Source organism: Lepidochelys kempii, chromosome 2 (assembly GCF_965140265.1).
Source record: "Lepidochelys kempii isolate rLepKem1 chromosome 2, rLepKem1.hap2, whole genome shotgun sequence".
In the NCBI taxonomy this organism is placed as follows: Eukaryota; Metazoa; Chordata; order Testudines; family Cheloniidae; genus Lepidochelys; species Lepidochelys kempii.
Genome location: NC_133257.1, coordinates 73,939,387 through 73,963,433, shown reverse-complemented (window position 1 = coordinate 73,963,433; position 24,047 = coordinate 73,939,387). Strand labels below are relative to the sequence as shown.

Genomic DNA, 24,047 nt, shown 5'->3' with positions numbered 1-24,047 from the left:
ACCCACCGGCAGCTCCCCGCCCCGCGCCCAGCCCCAGCTCTCCGCCGCTCTGCCTCCGCCTCCTCCCCTGAAAGCGCCCCCTGCTCTGCTTCTCCGCCCCCTCCCCCAGCTTCCCGCAAATCAGCTGTTTGCGTGGGAAGCTGGGGAGGGCTGAGATGCAGGCAGCAGCTTCGGCTTCCACAGGGAGGTGGAGGTGAACTGGGGTGGGGAGCGGTTCCCCTGTGCAGCTGCCCTCCCTCCCCAGGTTACCTGCTGCGGTGCAGGCGGCCCTCCTCGCACCTCCCCGCCCCAGCTCACCTCCGCTCCGCCTCCCTGGGCCTGAGCGCGAAGCCGCCGCCTACTTCTCAGCACTCCCACTCTTCCCACATGAACAGCTGATTAGCAGGAAGCTGGGTGGGGGTGGTGCGGAGAAGCAGAGCGGGGCGGCGCAGCGCGTTCAGGGGAGGAGGCAGAGCGTAGGTGAGGTGAGCTGGGGCTAGGCGCGGGGTGAGGAGGTGCCAGTTTTGGTGGGTGGTTAAATTTAGAAGGCCTTTTAGAACCGGTTCTCCCTCGCAGGACAACTGGTTCTAAAAGGGCTTCTAAATTTAACAACTGGTTCTAGCGAACCGGTGCAAACTGGCTCCAGCTCACCGCTGGGCAGGGCTCTGAGTTACTACAGAGAATTCTTTCCCAGGTGTCTGGCTGGTGGATCTTGCCCACATGCTCAGGGTTCAACTGATCATCATATTTGGAGTTAGGAAGGAATTTTCCCCTGGGTCAGATTGTCCGAGACCCTGGGGTTCTTTCCCTTCCCCTGCAGTATGGGGCAAGGGTCACTTGCAGGTTTAAATTAGTGTAAATGGCAGATTTTTCTATAACTTGAAATCTTTAAATCATGATTTGAGGACTTCACTAATTCAGCCCCAGGTTAGGGGTCTATTACAGGAACGAGTGGGTGAGGTTCTGTGGCCTGCAATGTGCAGGAGGTCAGACTAGATGATCGTGATTATATTATATAAAATAAAATGAAAAGCAGTTTCAAAATGAAAAATAAGCTTAGTTCAAAAAAATGTTGAAACAGGACATTTTGACATAGTCAGAATCCTTTTCCACCAATTTTATTCTGAAAAAAATTTCTGGGGAAATCCACAGGGTTTTACAAAGCATTGTGTTTTTGATGGAACTGTGTATTCTGACAGTTTATAGTGGAAATTTCTCCAACCAGCTCTATTTGTCACCATTAACCCAGAGGTGGCTACATGTCAGAATGCTTTATGTATATGGTTTGTAAAGCATTTTTTGGCTCCTTCAGGATGAAAAGTGTTATGTATACATAAAATATTCTTTTTTTATTATGAAATGATGAACAGATGCTATTGTTTACTGAAGTCCTCTCTATCCCATGCCCACTTCCTTGCCTTTTAAGTGTGTATCTGCTAAAGTTCTCTCCTGCTGATTATCAGATTATAGATGTTACATTTTTTTTGAAGTTGGGGTATTGAAAATTCAGGGTTGATTGTGACCGGTTGTGAAATCTGGAGGAACTGGAGCTGGGATAGTTACTCCCTATACAGCTGCTTCAAGGTTTCTGAAAGCTACAAGATGGCACTAGCATCTTTAATGCCTGGATGTACACGCACTGACTCTATGAAAATCCAATTTAAATATCATTTGTATCCTGTCACTTTAAGAGCTTGTTGCTGATCTAGCACCTCAGTGGGAAGGCAGTTGATTGACGTCTTCCTTAGCTTGGTGCCTTAAAGGCTGTGGTTCACAGCAGGGAAATTCAAAATTATTTCTTGCCAGTACACTTAAACCAGAACTGTGTTTAACACAATTCTAATAAAGAGGCAGACACTGTAATTTTTGTTCTTTACAGCCCCCCTTCCCTGACGCCTGTTTTTCTGAGTGCCAACTTAGGAGCTCACAAAATTAACATTGAACTGCTAAGACAACGGCACAAAAATCAATTGAAAAGGCACCAGAAAAATGATTATGGTTGCACTGCAGTGTGCTCTGAAATCCCCTAGGTGTCATGTTCCAACTCCTCTGTGCCTTGTTGTTTTGCAAAGGGAGATTGTGCTTCAATTCAAGTTCACCCAAAATAAATAGCTGTATTGCTTTAGGAAATATTAATTTTTTGAGGGGGAATAAAAGGACTTGGACATGACAATGCAAAAACATAGTTATAAGGTTGTGCCCCCAAACCATAAAATGCGCATATTTTCCTGTATAGTCTGATAGGTTCAAAAAGAATTGGGAATGTTTGCTTTGGCTTTCCACATGGCCTTCCATTTGGAAACAGTTATAAATGTGGGGCTTGTAGTGAACAGGTTTGTAAAATGCTTTTTTTTCCTTTTGTGGCAGACCCCACAGGCATCTGGCCACCTCTTCTTTCTTGGCTGCCTCTTTCTACGCCCCTCCCCACCCCTTCATATTGACACTTGACCCTCCTCGTCTGCCCGTTGTGGCAAATGGTAGATGTACTCTCCAAGGGAAACATCACCACAAGAAGGGCAAGACCTCTGTCCCCACATTCTCCTGTTTCTCAAGGTTGTATAATTGTCCTGAGTCCATTGCAAGAGGATGCTCAGGGGGCAAGACCACATTTTATTGAAAGAGATTTTTGTCTCAATAACTTTTTTGTTTGTGACTAGACGTAGATACTTGGAAAGCTGTATCTGACTTACATGGCTTCCCAGGTGTTAAAAAGGGAGGATGGGGCTGTCCTGGTGTGAGATTAGATTTCAAATCCTTACTCAGGGCTTGTCTCCAGACACAAATGGTCTTCTCTTTTACTAGTATAATTAAAGTGCTACAACCCCTGCTATTGGATGCAGTTATGCTGACATTGCTTTCTCTTTTAGCAAAGGGGAATAAGTTATACTGGTATGAGGCACTATTATGCTGATATCTAAACTAGGGGTTGCTTTGACTTAACTATTTTGGTAGAAAATCACACCCCTGCCTGAAATAATTAAATCAGTCCAAAACTGTGTATACACCAGCCCCTTATCAGTAAGGGCTCCCTCTTCTGGTGGATATGGGGAATGGAGTTGCTGGCATTTAGATGGAGCTATACCCAATGCTCCATCTCTGGAGGGAGAGTCTGTTTGACACTAGGCCTTTGTAGGAAGGGTGATAAAAAGGAGAAAATGTGGGATGTCCTTGGGGCTCAGAAGATTTCCCTCATGCTCAGGAAAGAAGGGCAAGCATAGTTTTACATAAAGCAAACTTAAACGAAAAATGGGCTGGATAGGTCAGCGGCCTAGTAATAGAGTACAGAGCATTTAACCTTGGGGCACCAGTCTGAATCTGACTCTGGTCCATAACGAGAAATATTCATTTAATTTTTTTCTGTGTTCAGAATGAACAACTCCCAGACCTCAAGTTTAGAATTTGAGTCTCTTCCTCTCCCACCTTTTCACCCTCTTGCTGTATCCCTGCCAGCAGAGGGTGTGGCTGCATAAGCATGTGCTTGGGAGTGGTAGGGGAACCCTGGTAGTGAATTAAAATTGCTAACCATCTGATGGTTGTTCAGTAGACTGTGTGATATTGTCTGAGTCCATTTCCTAATGGACACATGTTTGTATCGCAGAAACCACAAATGACACTATCACTTGATGCTAGTTCAGCAGCCAATCCAAAGATTGATGAGGAATGGAGATTTACCTCGCATCTTAGCCTCACAAGTGCCCAGATCAAGACTGAGCCACGTTGGTAGGGCGTTGATTGTAGTTAATCAAAGAACATTGCAAATGAACCTCTTGTCCTATACTTTGGGAATAGTTGAATCTGGTCTACCTTTCTTTTCATGTACGCTACTTCCTATTGATGTATGAGCATCTAAATGTAGAGCTGGCCAAAACTCCGAATTTCTAGTTCATGTGAAATTTGGACATTTTGAAAATTTCCATGAAGTGGAGATCCTCAGCACTTTTCCTTCTGGAAAATTTCCAGCCAGCCCTGCCCAAGTGTGGAAGGGGCACCCAAATTGTATTCTTAGCATACCTTTTTTCCTCTTTAAAAATCGCTTTCCCTACAGATTATCAGCTTCTGTTCCTTTATTCCTTCTAGTACAGTGCTTTTTCAAAAGCTTAACTTTGTCTAAAGTGTATAGGATATTTGAATATTACACATGGCAAATCCTGGCACTTCCAGTTCAGCTTTGGTCAGGTATTGCAACCCAGCAGTCAAATCTTAGGTGAGTGAATTTGTGTGGGGGGGTGGAGGGTGAGAAAACCTGGATTTGTGCTGGAAATGGCCCACCTGATGATCACTTTAGATAAGCTATTACCAGCAGGACAGTGGGGTGGGAGGAGGTATTGTTTCATATTCTCTGTGTATATATAAAGTCTGCTGCAGTTTCCACGGTATGCATCCGATGAAGTGAGCTGTAGCTCACGAAAGCTTATGCTCAAATAAATTGGTTAGTCTCTAAGGTGCCACAAGTACTCCTTTTCTTTTTGCGAATACAGACTAACACGGCTGTTACTCTGAAACCGGTAACTAGACAGAGTCTATCCATTGTCTCCTTACTCCCTATCATGCAATGGCATTCTTGCGAAATCTAGGTTATGTTGCCAATACTGTGTGAAGGCATAGATTTTAATAGTACATGTTATATGGCATCCTTCACAGCAATGTTGTAGGGCATTAGAACGTACAACAGAATGTATTGAGAAGTGTTTTCAACAGGCTTGTGGGTCCTTTGAGTGTTCACATGAGATTCTGGTAATACATCAAATGTTGGCATCAACAGTACATACTGTAGTGATGGACATCTTAGAAATGCCTAAACGGAGACAAGCTTATAGCACAAACAAAGCAAATGATCCATAATTCAGATCCAATTGAATGGCTGGTGATGTATAAGTACAGCAGACTGGTTATAGAAGATGGGCTACAGCTATTCAAAGCTGAAAATATAAAGTATAAGGAATTTAAAATCAATGTGAATTTTGACAGGAAGCCAGTAGAAAGATTTAAAAATAGGAGGCATCTGCTCAGACAACCAAATGCTTATTAGGATGCAATCTGCTGGATTTTGAATGAGCTGCATCCTACGGTAGATCTGATAAAAGCTGGAGTTCCTGAAAACAAGACAGACTTGCAATAATCTGGCTTTGAAAACACTAAAATTGCTGACCAGAAATTCTAAATCCTCCTTTACTGAGTGAAGCTCTGATTCTGGCAATACATTACAGACCGGGACATGAGGCAATATGATGAAAATACAATCTAATAGTCAATGGCAGGGACTTTGGTTGTTTATGCCATCTGCAAAGAGACTGTCTTGGGTAAAGGGAGGCAGCAGCATCATTGTAGGCAAATCAATTCTGCACTATATGAGCAGTGTTGACACAATGGACCCCAGTTCTCCTGTTTAACAGGTGAAAATTTAGCAAGTGAAAATGGCTAGTTTGTGCAATAAAATCATGGAACTTATTGCACCCAGATTAAGCTTGGACTGTAAACACCAGAGTGTACTTTCTAGCTTGATGAGATTCAAGAAAAATGCCACTATAGGTGTGCCTTGTATCAGGCTGTGAGTAGCTGGATTGTGTATTCTCCACTTCAGCCTCCTCCTCTGGGATACATAAGAGCCACAAATTAGATTGCCAGCAGCTGTGGTTTGTTTTTAAGCTCCCCAGTTTTATGTTGTGGCATTTCTGTGAATTTTCTCTGCTACTTTGTGTGTCACTAATTCTGTGCTCTTTCTGAAGGGTTTTGTTCCATGCCATTCGCTTCATCCTTTACTGGGTTGATCTTGTTTCAAGAACTTGAAACGCTGAGTAGTCCATATAATGTTTTAAAACTCCTAAGTATTCTGTCCTCTGATGAGAAGGAGTGATAAGCAAGCAACTTTGTTTTCCTGGGGAGTTCCTATCAGAGCTCAAATGGTTCCTCCACACTGTCAGTTGCACGAGCTGTTACACTATGTCTACTGTATTATGTTGTATACTGTGCTAATAATCACGGTATCTGCCTCTTTACTATGCTCTTTCACTTCCCCTCTTTGAGACTCTAATATATAGGCAGGATCTTTTTTGGCAGAGGGAGGAGAAAGTACACAGGTAGCAGAACTGTAGCCTAGAGGATCTATATTCTCAGTCTCATAGTTTTCTGCCTTGGTGTTCCCCCTTATTTTGTGGTTTTGTGAGAACTTTCTCACTTGTGAGGGAGGTGGGACCTATAATGCGGGCTGGGTGTTACTTGGGAGAGTGATGGGAGAGGGGGTCTTCCCCTCTCCCCCCAAGTTGAATGACTAGGAAGGAGTTGGGGGTGAGGAGTGTGAGGTCTGCATATGTGGGGGAGAGACTCGTTCATCTGCTCTTCCTTCCAAACTACCTGTTCCCTAGCTCCAGTGATTTGGTGTAAGGGAGGGGTAGTACTAATTAATCCTATTCTTCCCATACCCTCCTTTTTAATCAAGGTATCTCTTGACTTTAAAACATCCACTAATTCCCCACTACAGGTCTCTCTCTTTGGAGCCATAGTTTTCTCTATTTTGCATTAGTGTTTGTTAAATATATTCTCAAGTGCCCCAAATATATTGGTCCAGAGTTCAGGTTGCCCATTGGTGCCTCATGCCCTTCCAGAATGTGGGGGTGGGGGGTGGCTGACCTTGAGCTTTTGAGGATCAGGTGGTAAGGAGTTGGAGTGATGGGGTATAGACCTCTGAAAAGCAGGAGATGTGGGCTTGGGGTGCCTTCCCTCCCCCACAGTGGGGCCTTAACGTTCCTTCCTAGAGCTGGCAATAGCCAGTGGGAATGGTTTAGTGAGGATGGTGCAAAGGTTAAGAAACTACCAAAGTGGGTGCGGATTCTCTGTCTCTTCAAGTCTTCAGATCCAGACTGGATGCTTTTCTGGAAGTCAAACAAAATTTATTAGGCTCAGTACAGGGGTAATTGGCAGTTATAGAGAAGGTCAGACTAGATGATCTGAATGGTCCCCTGTGGCCTTAAAACCTATACATCTTGTTTTCAGAACACTCTCCCAAAATGAGAAGTATTGGCCAGCTAGTGAGACAGGATGGGATTCCCTTCTGAGGTTGTCATTCCTTTAAAAAGCAATAGGGTTCATGGTTAACAGGTGTTGCCTGATTACAAACGCTTCCTTCAGGAGCTGTGTGTTCTGCTTTTGTTGCACCAGCAGTCCTTGCTGAGCAAGTGCCTAGGCTGAGAATTGACCCAAGGTCTCCTGGGTGGTGAGAGCAGCACAACAATTACACACTGTTTTAAAAGAAATGAGTTTTATGTTTGATAGACCTAAACAGGCTTGCAGTTAAATACAGCAAATAAAGTGACTGCAAAAATGGCATGGCAGAATTCCATGTTTATAGAGTCAAACTGGTTAGAGTGGGTTGAACATTTTATATCAAAACTATTTTCTGACAGAAAATTGTTTTTTTTGACAAATTATTTTGCAAGAAGTGGTTGTCTCATTTTACTGTGACTGGGCTCTCCAGCCAGATGACATCTCCCATGATACACCATGGCTAGAGATTTCTGTGATATAGCACAGAGGAACAGTAAGGGAGAAGACTGGCCAGGGAGCGCAATCCACAGAAGAAGATGGAAGCACGGGAGGCTCTGAAATGATGATTTCCATGAGGGATTGCGACAGCATTTCCATATCAAAATTTTTGATTTTAGATTTTTTTTTTGACAAATTGAAAATTTTCTGCAGGGAAAACAGCTGATTTGTTGTTTAACAAATCTAACCCTGGTACCATAAAAAATTGTATAGTTTAAATAGGTGGGGTTTTTCCCCCTCTTCTGGCCCTGAAAACTCAAGCTGTGAGCCAAAAGTCAAACTGGGCTCTTACTGGTTCATGCATAATCACCAGTAGAGAAACGTCTCTACAGCTAGAATAGAATATAGTTAAAGATTGTGTAGATATTGCAAGCCAGAAGAAAATCCAGGTTTGTGTTTTTGATAGTGATACACGCTTGGCTACCTGAAATAAAATACAGTAAAATTTCTTTGTCAGTTAAATAAGTAGACATGATTCTGAATTAGAAATAGACCAAAATCAAAACTCAAGATTCAAAAATCCTTGTATTGTGGGAAAGTTCAGACCTGGAGCTGAATTTTGCCACTCAGATTAATCTCTGCTGTAAGTACGCATTAAAAACAGAACTGTAGTGTAAGAAGATATAATTATATAGTCACTTTTCTGACCATATCTTACAGTAGATTTAAAAGTTATTTATCAAATGATCTAATATATTCCACTGTATAATTATACATTTGGGACATGTAGTACAAATATAAATGAAAATTCATGAGAATTTACTGTGCAGAAGTTATTTTTAATTCATATCTTTGTTTTTAATGTATTTCAAATTACAAAAAGCAGTTGGATTCTGCTACAAATTAAATCCTTGCCAAATGTAATTTGTTTCCAAATTAAATCCATTTTGAAGCTACACGGTCATAAAAAGTATCTGAAACCATTAAGTTATATTTTATTTTTAATTTATGCAACTCTAGAATACTGACACAATTTTTCCAAATTTTGAGAAAATGAATTATTTCTGGGACAAAGTCTGGTACAACAAGTTTCTTTCAGCATGGAGTATTTATCATCATCAGAATGAAAAAGCCCTAGGATTTATAATACGTATACTGGCACACTCTACAGTATTGCAAATGGCCAGGGTTCAGTATGCTGAACTCTAGAGCTAGTCAAAATATTTTCAACTAAAAGTATTTTTATAAAAAACGGGGTTTGGTCAAAAATAGTTTTGTATTTTTTTATTACTACAAAATTGTTTGTGTTTTCACGTGGTTTTTTTGACTACCAAAAAGAAAATGTTTTGTTTTCCTCAAACTCAAATATTTTTGACAAAAAGGAAAAAAAAAATTTTCATTGAAATTTTTCCTGAGGGGATGGGGAATCACAATGTTGTGACTAGTTCTACTGAGTTTCCCTCTCTGGCCTTGCTGCTGCTCCTCCTCTGAGACAGGGGTAACTTAGCAGATGCACAGCAGTCCTCTTGTGAATGCAGAGTTGAGTTCTCTTGTGTTTGCTGTCCTGCTCAATGCTCTTTTGTACTTACACATGTAGCATTGTACAAATGATGTGCAGAATCAAGACCTGCTCTGGGTTCAGTTACATGGTCATGAAGATCCTATGCCTTGCCTACACTAGCGTTTCCAATGGCAGTAATGTGACCATAAGAAATGTCCCAAAATGTGCCAATGGAGGCACAATCCGAGAAGTGGTCAATCCAGGTCAGAAAATATCAGTGAAGAAACTTGCACTGCTGTGATCAGTGTTGCAACCATGGGAGCATCTTTCCTCCTTTCCTGTCTGTTAGTTACCTTCTACAAGCATTAATTTTTACTAATGCTTGGGAGGAAGAATGGCACTGGGCAGTGATTTGGGAGACCCTGGTTGAATTCCTGACTACCACATGGATTTACCCAAGATCACACAAATCTAGCCAGTGATGTAAAATGGAGAGAATAATACTTCCTTATCTCACAGGAGTGCTGTGAGGATAAACTCCACTAATGAGAGTGAGCCATTCAGATACTAGGGTGATAAGGACCATATAAGTAACTATGTAGATTTTTTTTTTAAAAGACATGGGTGCCCCATCCCATACATTGATATATATCAGCATCCCTTATGGAAAAACATAAGAGAACATTATATGTGAGCGTTAGAAGATGCTATGAACAAAAATGTCTTTTAAAACATTTATTTGGCGGTCAGGCTTGTTGAAAGAGCTGTATTGCCTTTCTGTCCTTCCAGCCCAGTTTTAACCTCAAAACAGCCTCCTCAAAAAGCTTTTATATTAAAATAGCAGGCAGTACAATGTAAACAGCTTCTGATGCAGCTCTTTCTGCCAAACTTAACACTAAGCCCCAAAACAAAAGGGTAAGAGAAGAGTGCATTTACTTGTAAGGCTCATCTTTCCCTTCCTTCTCCTTGCCTAGGAATGCTGCACCCAATTCTGAGGGGGACGCAGACAATGAGAGAGAGAGGGCTGTAAAAGGCTTTCCTTACTGTCCTGATGGCAACACCGATTTGGCGCGCGCTGTGTGTGTGTGTGTGTGTGTGTAAACCACCACCACACCATACACCTCAAGACAATGAAATGCCTTAAAGGGAAATCAAACTGACTGGACAAGTGCATTTCAGCTGAAGAAACTTGCATCAGCAATCTTGAGAGAAAGCAGTAGGAAAGACACTCCTGCCATTAAGAAAGAACTGTTTTGGTATAAATAAATATTAGATGACCTGGAAAATAGGTCATGTAGAAATAATATGAGGCTGCTGGAACTACCTGAGGGCTCAGACACAGGCAGTGTAGAGGATTTTCTGCAGGATTTGTGAGTTAAACCTCTGGAGCATGAAGCATTTCCTGCACCACTAGTCATTGACAAAGCACATACTACAGGGACTTCACCCAGAGGCTGCTTTTTTGGCTAGCAAGAGCAGACATGCATCCACTCCTAAGACGAGATCAAATTCTGCTCTCAGCTATGCCCATATTAAATGTAGAGATACTTTTTTGACTTTAATGGAGTTACTCCAAATTTACAATGGTGTCGCTCAAGGCCAAATTTGGCTCATAGTCAGGGTCCTTCAAGCAGCCAAATATTTTAGCAAAACCACCACCAAGGGTTCTGCATTGTTGTTTTTCCTACTAGTTTTGGTCGGAAAGCTTTTAAAAAAGCATAAGTCTTTTGAGAAGCAAGGGCAAGCTTAGTGAAAGAAATGTTGACAACACCATATTTTTCCTTCAAAGCTGAGAGTGGACTTTTCAAGGAAGCATCTTCTCTTTGCTGACTGAAAGAAAGTGCTTTAATTAACTGGAAACTCACCCAGCAAGTTCTTCTCAGGGATAGAATGTCTAGTGAACCAGCCAGTCTCACTAAAATACTTTAGGGCTCAATTAACATTTTATCCCAACATCTTAGATGCTTCACAAAAGTTGTGTTGACGGGGTCTGGTTTCCTGTCACTCAGTTGTCTGATTTTTAAACTATGGGAATTTAAACTATACTAAGCTGCTAAGACCTATTCTTTAAAAATATCTTGGCCTTCAGACTTTCGTGGTAGGACAAGTGTTTCATTCTGCCTTATCTTTGCTGTCATGAGGAACTACTATAGTTCATCTTATTTCAAAAAGCAGCACCAGAGCCTCATAGATTATGAAGTCTAGCACCTTTTGTAAAGAAAGGGTGACACATGCTAGTGTTTATGCCCCAAATTTATGCTCTAGAATTATTTGAGGGAAGTTCTAAAACCTGAATTATACAGGAGGTCAGCCTAGATGATCACAATGGTCCCTTCTGAATTTGGAATCTCTAAAAGGAATTAACTCCAGTTTTATTTAAATTATCCCGGCTTCAGAATTGCAATTACAGATCTTTATACATCAGGATAATCACAAAACCTCAAATATATTAGTTATATACAGAACTGGATTTTTGTCTCTTTTTCTACCCGAGAAGCTAGTCAAAGTTTAGGGGCCTGGGGATGTTCCAGCTGGGAGTAGAAATTGGTGATAGTCAAAGCTATTTCTTTGATACAGTGTGGTTTTTTTTTTAAACCAAGAATGTACAAAGTCCTGTTTCTCTGAACTCGGAAAGAATCAAATAGCAGGAAACAGCTTCTTTTTCTCACAGCACCACGAACACTCATCAGCCAACACCAGACCCAAAAGCACACTTGCTAGCTTTTTCCAGGATCACACTGTGCTCACGGGATGTTGCTTGGCTTTGTTCCTCCTCTGAGTCTCTCTGTTTACATCTGCTCCTCCTCCACAATACTCAGGAAAAAGCCCTCCTGCCACAGTCCAAAACTCCTAATCAACCCAAGGATTGGCAACATTTGGTGTGCGGCCTGCCAGGGTAAGCCCCCGGCAGGCTGGGCTGGTTTGTTTACCTGCTGCGTCTGCAGGTTCAGCCGATCGTGGCTCCCACTAGCCGTGGTTCGTTGCTCCAGGCCATTGGGGGTTCCAGGAAGATGCGGCCAGCACATCCCTCGGCTCGTGCCGCTTCCCGCAGCTCCCATTGGCCTGGAACGGTGAACTGTGGCTAGCAGGAGCTGCAATCAGCTGAACCTGCGGACGTGGAAGGTAAACAAACCAGCCCAGCCCACCAGGGGCTTTCCCTGAACAAGCGGTGGCCCTAGTTTGAGAACCACTGCTGTAACAGACCTTGTTTTAGGTGCGGCCTGTTAACTGTCTCACAATTACTGTACCTTAAGCGAAGGATACATTCACACAACAGTTTGAACAAGGTTTTAAGTCTGCCCATAACAAGGTTTAACCCAGTTCATGACAGGGGCATTTGAAAGTTTCTGGTTTCAGTACTGCTTAAATTGGGAAGAGATCCACTCCTGACTCCTTCCTATGAACAAGTAATCCCTGCGAACAACGGTTTTAAGATTTTAAGCTCAAATGCAAGGTAGGAGAGTTGAAGGGTATTTACCTGGTTAACATACAATGTCCCATCTGGGTTTGTTTAGTACAGGGGTTCTCAAACTTCATTGCACCATGACCCCCTTCTGACAACAAATATTACTTCACGATCCCGGGAGGGGGGAGCGAAGCCTGACCCTGCCCAAGCCGCACTGCCCCCAGGGGCGAGGCAAAGCCTGAGCCCCACTGCTTTAGGCAGGGGGGCCAAAGCTGAAGCTCAAGGGCTTCAGCCCCTAGTCAGGGGGCCTGCGACCTGAACTCTGCCACCCAGGGCTGAAGCTCTCGGGCTTTGGCTTCGGCCCTGGGGAGTGTGGCTTGGGCTTCACCCCTGGGCCCCAGAAAGTCTAAGCCAGCCCTGGTGACCCCATTCAAAGTTTGAGAACTGCTGGTTTAGTAACACTCAACAGCTATACTTTCAAAAGGATCCCTATTTTGGTGGTTTCAATAAAGATCTTAGTCTGTCTATATGCAGTAGACTTACTTGGCACAGAGCAGGCTTTTGAACACATTGAGATGCTGATTTAGATGGAGTTGAGAGCTGCTTTCAGGGCTGGGTGTGTATTGTGTCCGAGGACAAGGTGCAAGACTAAAAAAGTTCATGGGTGTCTAGGTCTCTTTCCAGGGAATATTGGTAAGGAGATATCTATTATCACCTTTATTGTTTGCCCTGTCAGGAGAATCATTGGCACACCTATTAGAATGGATACATCTATAGGTCTTTATGGATTGAAATCAGAAATAAAATATTTCACGCTTTTGTGTAGCATCTTCCATCCAAAGATCTCACAGCACTTTTCTGAGGCTCTGGATGTTTCTCTTTTTCAGATGTTATTCTGCTTTAATCTATTTACAGTTCTCTTTCCCAAACTTGTTGTTATGTTTTACCTTTACTTGGGATTCCACGGCATTAGTCTTGAATGAGCAATTCACCCCCCCCCCCCAAAAAAAAAAAAAGCTGAGCATTCTGCCTTTTTGGTGGCTTCAGACAAGTGCAAATATTTAGGCTCACGTGGAGAATCAGACTAGATCACCCTGAATTTTTTTTCTATCAAAGCAAATTAAAAGTTAGCATACAGAAGTGTATTTATAGTTCACAGAAGTTGGGTACATCAATGTCATTAAAATGAGTATTACCTAAAGTTCTTTCTATGCTCTAGAGCCTTCCTGTACATTAACTGTGGGAGACAATATTTCAGAAGAACAGAAGACACCTTTGTCAGTTGGTTCATCTTGGAATAAGATTGCTATAGTGAGGCTAGAGCCACTCTTCTTTTAGAGAAATGAGCTATGTCAGACCCCTGTTTTCAGATATTTGGGCTACATATTTGTGGGTCCTGGAGATTACTTGTCTCTAGGATGCTAGAGACTTCCCACTCCTCTCCACAGCCCAGAAATTACTGAGGACCTGCAAGCTCTGAATCGAATTGTGCAATTCTCATAGCATTTGTAATTTGGCATGAAGTCCTTATAGACTGTAAATCTACTCACGGTGTGTTGTCTTTGTGGAGTTTGATGCACAATCCCCATATGTGAGATGCTTTAAGAAGTAATATTTTTCAGCAGTGCGAAGAGCTGGAAATCATAACTTTTCAGGACCAGTGTGACAATAGAGTCTTTCGAGCGGATTTATTATTCTTGCTTACTATATCTCAGCATTCCATTTCTACAGCTACCTCCATCAGAGATGGTTTATTAAGGAAGTGACTGACTTTACAGTTCTTAATTAATCTGTTTTTCATCAATTTATGCTTACTGAACCACTCAGAGTGAATTTTTTGTATCAGTGTTTAAGAATAAAATAATAAGCATATATGTCTGGATGGGAGAGACATACTCATTTACAGACTATCTGAAGAAGAATGGTGACAGAAAAGAAATTCCTGTTAATGGACATGGTCTTAGACAGGATAGTTTTCTTTAAAGATGAACTGTCCTGAACTGTCTTTTCTCCAAATGTTGAAGACAATTACACAGACTAGGAGACCTGCTTAGCGGGGAAATACACAGAGGATGTTCCTACCCTGAGAAGGCCTTCCCCATGGTCAGATCCCAAATTAAAAACGGGGGAGTTTGACAATCCAACCAATAGTCAGAAGTGTTGTAGGTATATTATTATTTTGGAGAGAATAAAATTATGAAGGACCACCTGATCATATCCTATATATAGATCAACAAGTTTGTTTACTGGAAACTTTTGATTCAACTGTCTGTACCCCATGAGCTGGTACTGACACTGTCAAATACCTTTAGACTGGGGTGGCATAGGTACCACCATTACTGCTGTAAAACCCATATCCTAAATGGGGTGTGTGTGTGTGTGTATATATGTGTATGTATATGTATGTATGTATATGTATATATGGCCAACAAGCCTATGATATGACATTTCCTCATGGGAAATGAGATAAATGATATAAAGGTTTCTGTTGACTACAGAAAACGGAAACAGCTGCTGAAGCCATAAGTGTTTTCTTTGGCTGCATTCAGCTCATGGCAGCATAAGCTTAAAGTGGAACAGCTCTGCTTCCACTTGTCAGAAAAGAGATGCTTTCCTTGCATCTCCTTTTCTGTAAAATTTTGTAGAGTGAAGGTCTCTAAGGGCATGCCAAGTGCCAGTCTTTACATGGAAACCATGGGATTTAAAGACCTAGCAGGACTAGAATGCCCATTGCTTAATTCTCCCCTGAAGCGCTAAATTGTTTTATACTTGCGAGAGGCTGTTCAGTATCTTCCCAAATTCTAAATAGCCAAGCAGGGTGAATATTATATTTGTCAAGAATGATGAATTCTTACAAAGGAGTCCTGCCTACCATGGACAACGGTCTGTAGATCTGGGGAGAGAGGGGGTCTCTTCCTTGATTTCTGCTCAATGAGGAAGGCAGCTTGTATGTTTGAAAGAACAGTCATACGTATTGCAGTCATTTGCATCTTTCCTGTTCATGAATGTAATCATGAACTATGCCCTTTCTGTATTTGTAATGATAAGTGTAAATAAGTTGTCTTGCCAAATGACTATTCACTAGAAGAAGGTGATTCATTCCCTGTGACTGGGTATTACTTTTTCATGAATGGAAATAAAAAAGTCTTTGGGGGAAGTGTTTTTTCTATATCAGCAGCCTTGAGTAGAATTAAGTTCTGTTGTGACTGTATTCACAAAGGTAAAACAAAACCCAGAAACATGTTAACCATAGTTTGATTGAAAACTGGGGGAGGTTTTTAACAGCCTGTTTTAAGTAAACTGCATCTTTTAAACTTTCCTGAGCATCTGCCCTCTCGCTTTGATGTGTCATGCCTGGTGATGCTGTTAATAAAATACATAATTATGTGTTATGTAATAAAACAGAACGAACATGAATGTGTCTAATGGATTATAATGATGTGAAGGCCTGTGAAACTCAGGGCCATGAAGCTTGCTGAAAAGTGACATGGGTAACAAAAGGAGATATTGTTTTGACACATTTTGCTAGTAAACTAATTGCATAGCAAAAGGAAGGTGAAACTTACTAGCTTGCTGATCTATGAAGTGCCAGCTCAGAGTGTTTCCATACTCTATCAGCACTGCTGGCTTTGGGCAAAGGATTTTTTGGCATGGCCTGTTGCGCCAATGAGATCAAAAGGAAAAAAGTTTGGCTATATATTAAAAATATGTGCGCCCACTTTGAATATATATGTCTATAAAACTAAACTACATCTTCAAGAACTACCCCTAAAATGCTGGATGAACATGTAAGTGTTTTTGTTTGTTCCAACCTTTCCTTTGCTTCCATGTCTTTATCTTGTTCTATCTCCCACTTGCTTTTCTGTCTCTCTCCACACCTGTTTTGTTCCCCTCCATGTCTTCTTCCACACTGGGATTAGCCTGAAGATTCTTCTTTCACAGTCTGGGCAGGCCTAATGATCCTCCAGCCTGGGCCAAAGTTCCTTTTGGTGTTGGGCTAGGGCTGGGCTGAGTTGCTGCTGTTGTGCACGTTTAAGGCTTTATACTTTGAACCTCTCAGCAGCAGGGAGCAGATGGCACTTCTCTGAGCTGAGGATGCTAATAAGGTATTGTTAGCAGTGCTGTATGTTAAATATTTAGATCACGTGAATCCACCAGAGGTTTTACAAATCAAGTTCTTTGCTTCTTAAATCTTACTGCGAGACCCCAAAAGACCATTTTTGTATCATTACTTTGCATCATCACTTTGAATCATCAGCAGAACTTTGTCCTTCAGCTGTATGTTTTTGACTGGTTTTTGCTGATGCATTTCTATGCAGTTAGTGCTAAGAGTGACATTTTTACAGAATGGTTGCTTTTATTTTACTCATGACACTGTACACCTTGTGCTGGACACCTTTTGTGTGTTGTGATTCTTTCCCCGCATATTGCAATCAAATCAGAACTCTGTTTGTTCTAGCCTTGTATTCTGTGTGCCTTTGTGTGCATTTTTAATGAGATGCACTTCAAGCCTTTCACTGCTTGCTAGGGTGACCAGATATCTGATTTTTAAAGGGACAGTCCTGTATTTAAGCCCTCCTGCAGGTGTCCTGACTTTCTTAAAAATGGGCAAATTGTCCCATATTTTCTGTCTCCCTCCTCCCAAGTACTGGCGGGTCCTGATGCTGGCCAGATCCCTGCTTGCCAGTTGCCGGCCCACCAGCACTGAGTGGGGGGAGGAGGGGTGTCCAGTGGCTGATGATGGGGGTGGGTGTGCAAGGCTGGTGGTGGGGCAAAGATGCAGCGCGCAGGGCTGACCACTTCCCCCGTTGGTCTGTCAGTGCAAACCCTGCTGTGTGCTGGTTCTTGGCCAGTGGGGCCCCACCCCCTGTCCCATTTCCAGATGGGGCTGGCTGCACGCTGCAGTGGATGGTGTGTGTGGGCAGGTGCCAGGTGGCTGCCAGTTGTCTCCTCTGCTGCCCCCCCATTGTTCCTTTATGTGCTCCCCCCCTCTCTGTCCTCTCCCTGCTTTGCCCCTTCACCCCGCCTAGTCCTGTTGCTCTCCATATCCCACCCAGAGGGGCACGTCCCACTCCCAGTGCTGTGCGGAGAATCAGCCCCTGGTCGGAGCGCTCAACTCACCAACAGCCTGGTGGGCAGGCTCCTTCCTTCCCCCATTGCCTATGGCTGGGCTGGCCCCCTGGGAAAGCCCAAGACCCTCTGGCCTGTGCACATGTGCCAAAGCCCCACACAGCACTGGCACGGGGAAGCTTCTCTGCCCATTAGCTAAGCTCTGGAGTGGTGGGGGGAAAAGTGATTTCCAGCCTGTTCCTGCCCTGAACCTGCAGCCTCCACAGCAGCCCCTGGGGCAGGGGCTTAGCACCCTCTTCACCCACCCCCTCCCACCTGGGTCCTGCCTCCAGGGAACACGGGGCTGCTCCGTCCCCTAGGCACCCTCCCTGCTGAGCCATCTCTCTGGCCAAGTTCGCAGAACCCCCTGCAGTGAGGTTCCCTGGGCCCTGGTGTTCAATGCATCCTGAGGGCTTAACCCCTTCCTGCCCGCACTGTAGCCAGCAGTGACTGGGTTATGTAGGTGGCCAGCAGCAGCCTGGAAGTGTTAGCTGCCTTTTGACACTGTGCGGGCAGGAAGGGACAAGCTGCTTCCAGCCACATGGCAGGGGAGAGATGAGAAGAGATGAGCTCTGCAAAGATATGGGCCACGTCATCCCTTCCCTACACTCCTCCTCCCCTGTGGCTGGAAGCAGTTCCCATCTCTTCCCTCCCGCACAGTTCTGAAAGGCTGCTGCTGGCCACATTTTGGTGTGAATCCTGGCAGAAATCTGGGGAGAGGGGGCATGTGACCCTGTGTGCCCCCCCGCCCATGTGCAGCACCAGGTACCAGTAGAGGCGGGTCAGTCCCGGGGGCCCAGCCAGGCATGGAGCACGGAGAGCGCCGGGCAGGGAGGGTTGGGTAGGTTGGTCACCCCCCACCCCTGTGTGAGAGAGGTGTACGGGAGTGTGTGTGTGTGTGTGTGTGTGTGTGTGTCAGTGTCAGTGTCACCCTGCCCCATGTGAACCCTAAAGCCTTAAAGATAAGAAGGTAAATAAAAAGAATCCAACTACGTAGCATTTCTTTTTAACAGGAGCTCAGCCAACTTGATGGTAATTTGAATGTTTGTATTGCATAGTTCTGATTGCCATTGAACTCACTTGAATATGAGTAATTTTACCAGGTGTCCCGTATTCATCTTATGGAAATATGGTCGCCTTACTGCTTGCTAACAGTATCATTTGGGAAGCTCAATCTTCTTTAGCTCTGCGAAGCCAAGACCGTTTTTCGTGACAAACTTACTTTAAACTGGTTATTGGTTGTGCCAATAACCAAAAACAATTTGTTCTCTAATTGGTTTATATGTTAACTATTCAAATTCATGTGACTATCAGGTCTTTAAGGTAAGGATCAATGGTCTTACTTGGCATCTGGTTTGCTTAAAAAGAAAAAGTGCCTATATCATGTGACATTCTTTCACAGATCAAAGTTTCCTTGACATTTATGAATCTTATTTTATTTAGCAGTTTGCTCTCCCCTTCATATTCCCACTTTGAATGAATTGTTGTTTCCCAAGGCCTCTGATATTTTTGCCCTCCCCATTTTAGCTTCAGTACCACTTGCTTCCAGGAAAATTTCAAAGCACTGTAATCGCCTCCTTCAGTTCCCTTATCTAATGAAGATGCAGGGGAACTTCATTTGCTCTATTTTTGGCAGATATTTAGTTTACTTCTGCCCCCATGTAATAAAGATGTGACATGCAAGAGTTCGGGTTACTTACCTGTCTTTATTAATTGGCCCTAACCATCTCACATAGACCTGTCTTATCAAAATTAGTATCTTTGGTGCACAACAGTAGTTAGAATTCACTGACTCCAGTGGCTAATGTTACACACAATGGCTATTGTTTCTTACTCTGGATGGTGCATTACAAATATTGAATGCTCCATTATAGAGAAGGATCTGAACCAAACCCCGGGATCACAACACCCCAGAACTTTGGGAAATTTCAGATCTGCACCTGCACTTTGCAGCTATGGCCCATTATAGCAAATACCTTTTGCCTATTTCAGTGCATGTCTCGTTTGCTGTTTGTTGAACAGTCTGCTGTCTGCAACTGAAAGAAAGGAGGAAGCACGTAGGTTGAAATAGAACTGAAGAAGGGATTAAAAACTAGTGAACATAGAAACTTTAATATTAATTATAAAGCAGGACTGTTAAGATCTAGGCAATTTAATGAATGAGATCTCAACATATTCTGAAGAAGATTATAAATGATGGAATCTCATGTTGATGTTGACATGAGTATTCAACAAACACTGAAGAAGAACATGTATATGTGAGTTCAGACCAATGCAAGAACCACAAACATGCTTACATGCGGGACAGACAAGATTGTCCATGACCATTAGAGGCTAAAATTTTGTAAAGATTGTAAATGTGTAACTGAAAAACTTAGCAAAATTCTTCATCTGTCCTTCATGAGAAGTCCTTTAGAATTTAGTAGAAATAATGATCTTTCTATAGAATTATATACCAATGTAGAGAATTCTATAATGTAATGCTCTATTAAATTCTATATGTTGACTTAAGAATTCTGTAGGAACAATACCATTCTTTATTGCTTTTTAAAGTAGTTTCTATAGAATCCTATTGGTTTTATGCCTATTGATTCTATAAAAGCTTTTCCATAAGGGAGAATGGCAAGATGCTTTTTAAATAGCCTTAAAAGGAATCCACAACTGAGTCTCCTTCCAAATGAGTGAGTTGTGGCACATATGATGAAGCAATTTTAAAAATCCCACAGTTGATGTTTTTCTTTTAAATGACATTTCACTGGTGTTTTTAAAATAAAGCAGTTGGATTCTAGGCTTATGAAGACATTCAAAGAATGCTGCAAAGTTATTAGATGTCATATTAACTATGTCCAAACAGAAAGGACAGTCACATGACCCTGCCGTACAAGGTCTCACATACTACACGAAACCCTTTAAATCACCCTTGATGTTATGATTTGGAACACAGAAATGAGGGCAGGATAGGGGTGAGAGTGTAATCATTGGGCAAATGTGCTACGGCTACCAGTTTATCAGGCAGGCTTACTGACATTCTTTGAACATAGATTTTTTGGGGGTCCTTATTATTATTCTCTAGCTGTTGCAGTTTAACAGATATTATGCTATAATTCACTTTATCTAAAATGGAGTAAGGTCTTTGTGTGTGTGTCTGTCTGTCTTGCAGCACACTGGGAAGGAAGTTTGAATGGAAAAGAAACAAAAAACGTATCTTTAGAATGTAAGTGTAGGGGAAATAATGGTCAGTTGGAGAATACGGAGACTGGATAAAAATGTTTTAAAAAGAAAATTTGCGATGGAGTGATGCTGCACAATTATCTTAGCCAGCATAAATATTTGTTAATGGCTCAGTTGTCAGTTGTGCATAAATTGTGTTGGTTTCATCCATGTCACTTTTTTTATGACGCTGCACTGCTGTCCTGTAACCAAGAATGTAGTCTTGTATAGTGAAATGTAGTTAGTGTTTAGAAAGAAAGGAAGAGTGATTATCTTCAGTTTATTCCTACTAGATTTTTAGACCATTTTATGATAACACACTGTACACACATACATTGCACATCTACAGTCTGGTCTGCAATTGTTAATCCTGGGGTTGTGGAGAATGAGGGGCAGGGTGCTGTTTTGCTAGGAAAGAACAGCCCGAGAAGCATGCCTAATCATGGGGAATCCAATTAAATATTTGTAGCAGTAATAGTGTCACACTGCTAATGTTCTTCCTCCTCAGGTTTTGTGTGTCTTGAACCTGGGCTTTTACTTGGGGGCTTCTTGTTTCCTTCTCCAGCATCCTCTAGAATGATGTTCACCCAAGGCAGCCTGTACAAGAAGCTTGCTCTGTCAGGAAGGAGAATTGTGGGGAAACTGTTTGTCTGACTAATCTATCGTGAACCCAGCAAGAAAGGAAAAATAATAATTTGATTTGTTTGTTTTTCTTTGAAAGTATTTGTCACAGTGGCAAGGCATTACAAATCTGGTTGCTCCATCTCTCCTTACTCTGGCCCAGTGAGAGAGATTGTCACGAGCTACTTGAAATCTAGGAGTCAAATGTATTTTAAATGTAAGGGCAGTTGTTATAGGATGAGGAGTTCACTTCTACTTTCAGCAGGGAAAGAGAGTGGTGCCCCTCCCTCCCTCCTTTTACCTTAACCCCTGTATTATGTCAAGGAGTTGTGGTCTTGTTCCAATTCCCATTGGATATGCATCACAGCCATTGCTACCACTGTTCTCTCCAAATATGTTAATAAAGTAACGGAAAGTTCCTCATTCTCCTTTTCAGGTAGAGATCACAAACGATGTACAGTCCTTGCTACTTGTGATACTGGCTGTCATGTGGCCAAGATGATCGGCGACTGGTGTAACATGTCCCTATATAGCTCTTTACTGAAGTTGAAAGGCATTCCCTACTTAGACTCTGAACCTCTTGCTAGCCACAGGAAAAAACGGTGAGTTTACTAATTTTTCTGGTGTTAAAAGATTATGGGCCTAATTCTGCCCTCAGATACAAGGGTGATCTTTGTTAATTTAGAACCTGATGCTCTGGAATATTGAATAAAGGACCAAAGACAGGGCATGTGCCACGCAAATACTATGGACAATGCCATGCAAATTAAATTACTGTGTTCAAGACTCAGATATGACTGTGATATGTGCTCTAGCAACACCTAAGATAGCTAGGTAGGCAGTATTTAAAAGAAAGGTCTGATGGGTCTAATAGAGATTCTCTGAGACTTGTGAGGGACTCATGATAATTTTTATGGTTTGGTTATTGGCTAATGTGATTCTTGGCCTGGAGCATAGGAATTGCTATGCCACATCCAACTAGTATTTGTCTAGTGCATTAGTCTGCCTCTAACAGCAGCCACTGCCAAAAGCTTCATCACTGTAGTGGACTCTCATGTAATATCTGACCCATATGGGGAAGTTATTTCCTACAGGGTGGCTGGTTTTGCAAAGCATGAAGTTTTATGGGTCTTACATTTTTATGTTGTCTAAAGTAACTGTGTATTTTCTCATTATCCATATAAATTTCAGTTTAATTAGAAGTCTCCTTGCTCTTGTACTATAAGAGAAGGTAAAATGGAGTGTCTAATTTACATTCTCTGTACCATTCATTATTTTTCTCTTCTGTAAACTAAACAGCCCTAATCCTTGTTCCACATAATATTTGCTAACCAGGAGTAAAGTAGAGCAATCTTGAGGAAACTATGAGGGGAAAAAGTGAAACTCTTTATTTATTTATCGATCTGGGTTCTGACTGACTGAGATTATGTCTACGCTTTGAGCTCGAGGTGTAATTCCCAGATCAAGGAGGCATACATATGCTAACCATGACTGAGTTAGCGCTCTAAAAATAAAAGTGTTTCTGCAGCAGTGCTAACAGTGGGAGGGGTTAGATGCCCCAAGTACTTGCCTAGTGTCTCAGACAGGATTGGACCTGGGATGGCTAGTATCTCCTGACACAATGGCTATACTTCTGTTCTTAGTGCATGAGCTTGATGAGAGATAATGAAGGTATGTCTACTGGAACTGGAAATTATACCTCCAGCTCAAAGTGTAGACACCCAAAGTTTCTTTCTGTTTAACAGACTCATTTAAATAATAGTTAGCCAGGTCCAATAGCTCTTCATAGATGACTACTGCTGTATTACCTATTTCCTCCAATATTATGGTCCATTGTACAGTTTTGATTCCTCAAAGGAACCTTTGGAAGAATCAGAACTATCAGGGATTCTTACTGTCTATGCTTTGTCACTTTTGGGTACCATTACATTTGATAAAAAGTCTCTATCAGGCACAGGGGATACTAACTGCATTTGATGCAAGAGAGAGCTAGCAATGTGGTAGGAGGAAATAAAAACAATCTGCAAAATTATCTATGTCCTATGTATGTAACATGGCAGATAAAATAGAGCAGAAAGGGAGATAAAGTCTCCCTTGGTAGTCCAGTCAAATGACATGGCCATGGAAAGAATTGCAGCTAATTTCCCTGGTTCAGAGTGAGGTCTCATGCATTTGAAGGCACAGACAGAAAAATATATCCTCTCAGTCATTTACCTCCCACTCTGTTCCCTTTCCTCCCTTTCAGTCTCCTCCCAGGGCCATTTTTTTCAAAGAGCTTTTTGAAACAGCTCAGTTGCTCTGCATATTAATGTTCTTTTAAATAAGACACAAAAGATAGCAAGGTCAGCAATACAGAAACTAGTGATGAATTTACCCTTGAAAACAACTGATAATTTGCATAGCCAAGTTATCTACACACTCACAAACACAAACACCCACACACAATTAAGACATATCTGGAATTGCTTTCTCAAAAGCCATAATAAATTCCACTTGGCTCCTTCAAATAAAACTGGAAAGAACTTGGACTATCTATGTGTCGATCTGGTCACCCCATCTCCAAAAAGATATATTAGAAATGGAAAAGTTACAGAGAAGGGCAACAAAAATGGAACAGCTTCCGTATGAGGAGAGATTAAAAAGCCTTTTCAGCCTGGAAAAGAGACAACTAAGAGGGGATATGATAGAGGTCTATAAAATCTTGACTGGTGTGGAGAAAGTGAATAAGGAAGTGTTATTTAC

At 42.2% G+C, this 24,047-nt stretch overlaps 1 protein-coding gene across 1 annotated transcript in view; it reads left to right on the top strand.

Moving 5' to 3' along the window:
- Nucleotides 1-24,047, top strand: part of LOC140905918 (chloride channel protein B-like) — a 104,423-nt gene that overhangs the window by 36,557 nt on the left and 43,819 nt on the right. Inside the window, exon 7 of the mRNA XM_073329417.1 lies at nucleotides 21,742-21,907. The gene's annotated coding sequence lies outside the window, so the exon portion shown is untranslated. The remainder of the gene's footprint in view (nucleotides 1-21,741; nucleotides 21,908-24,047) is intronic.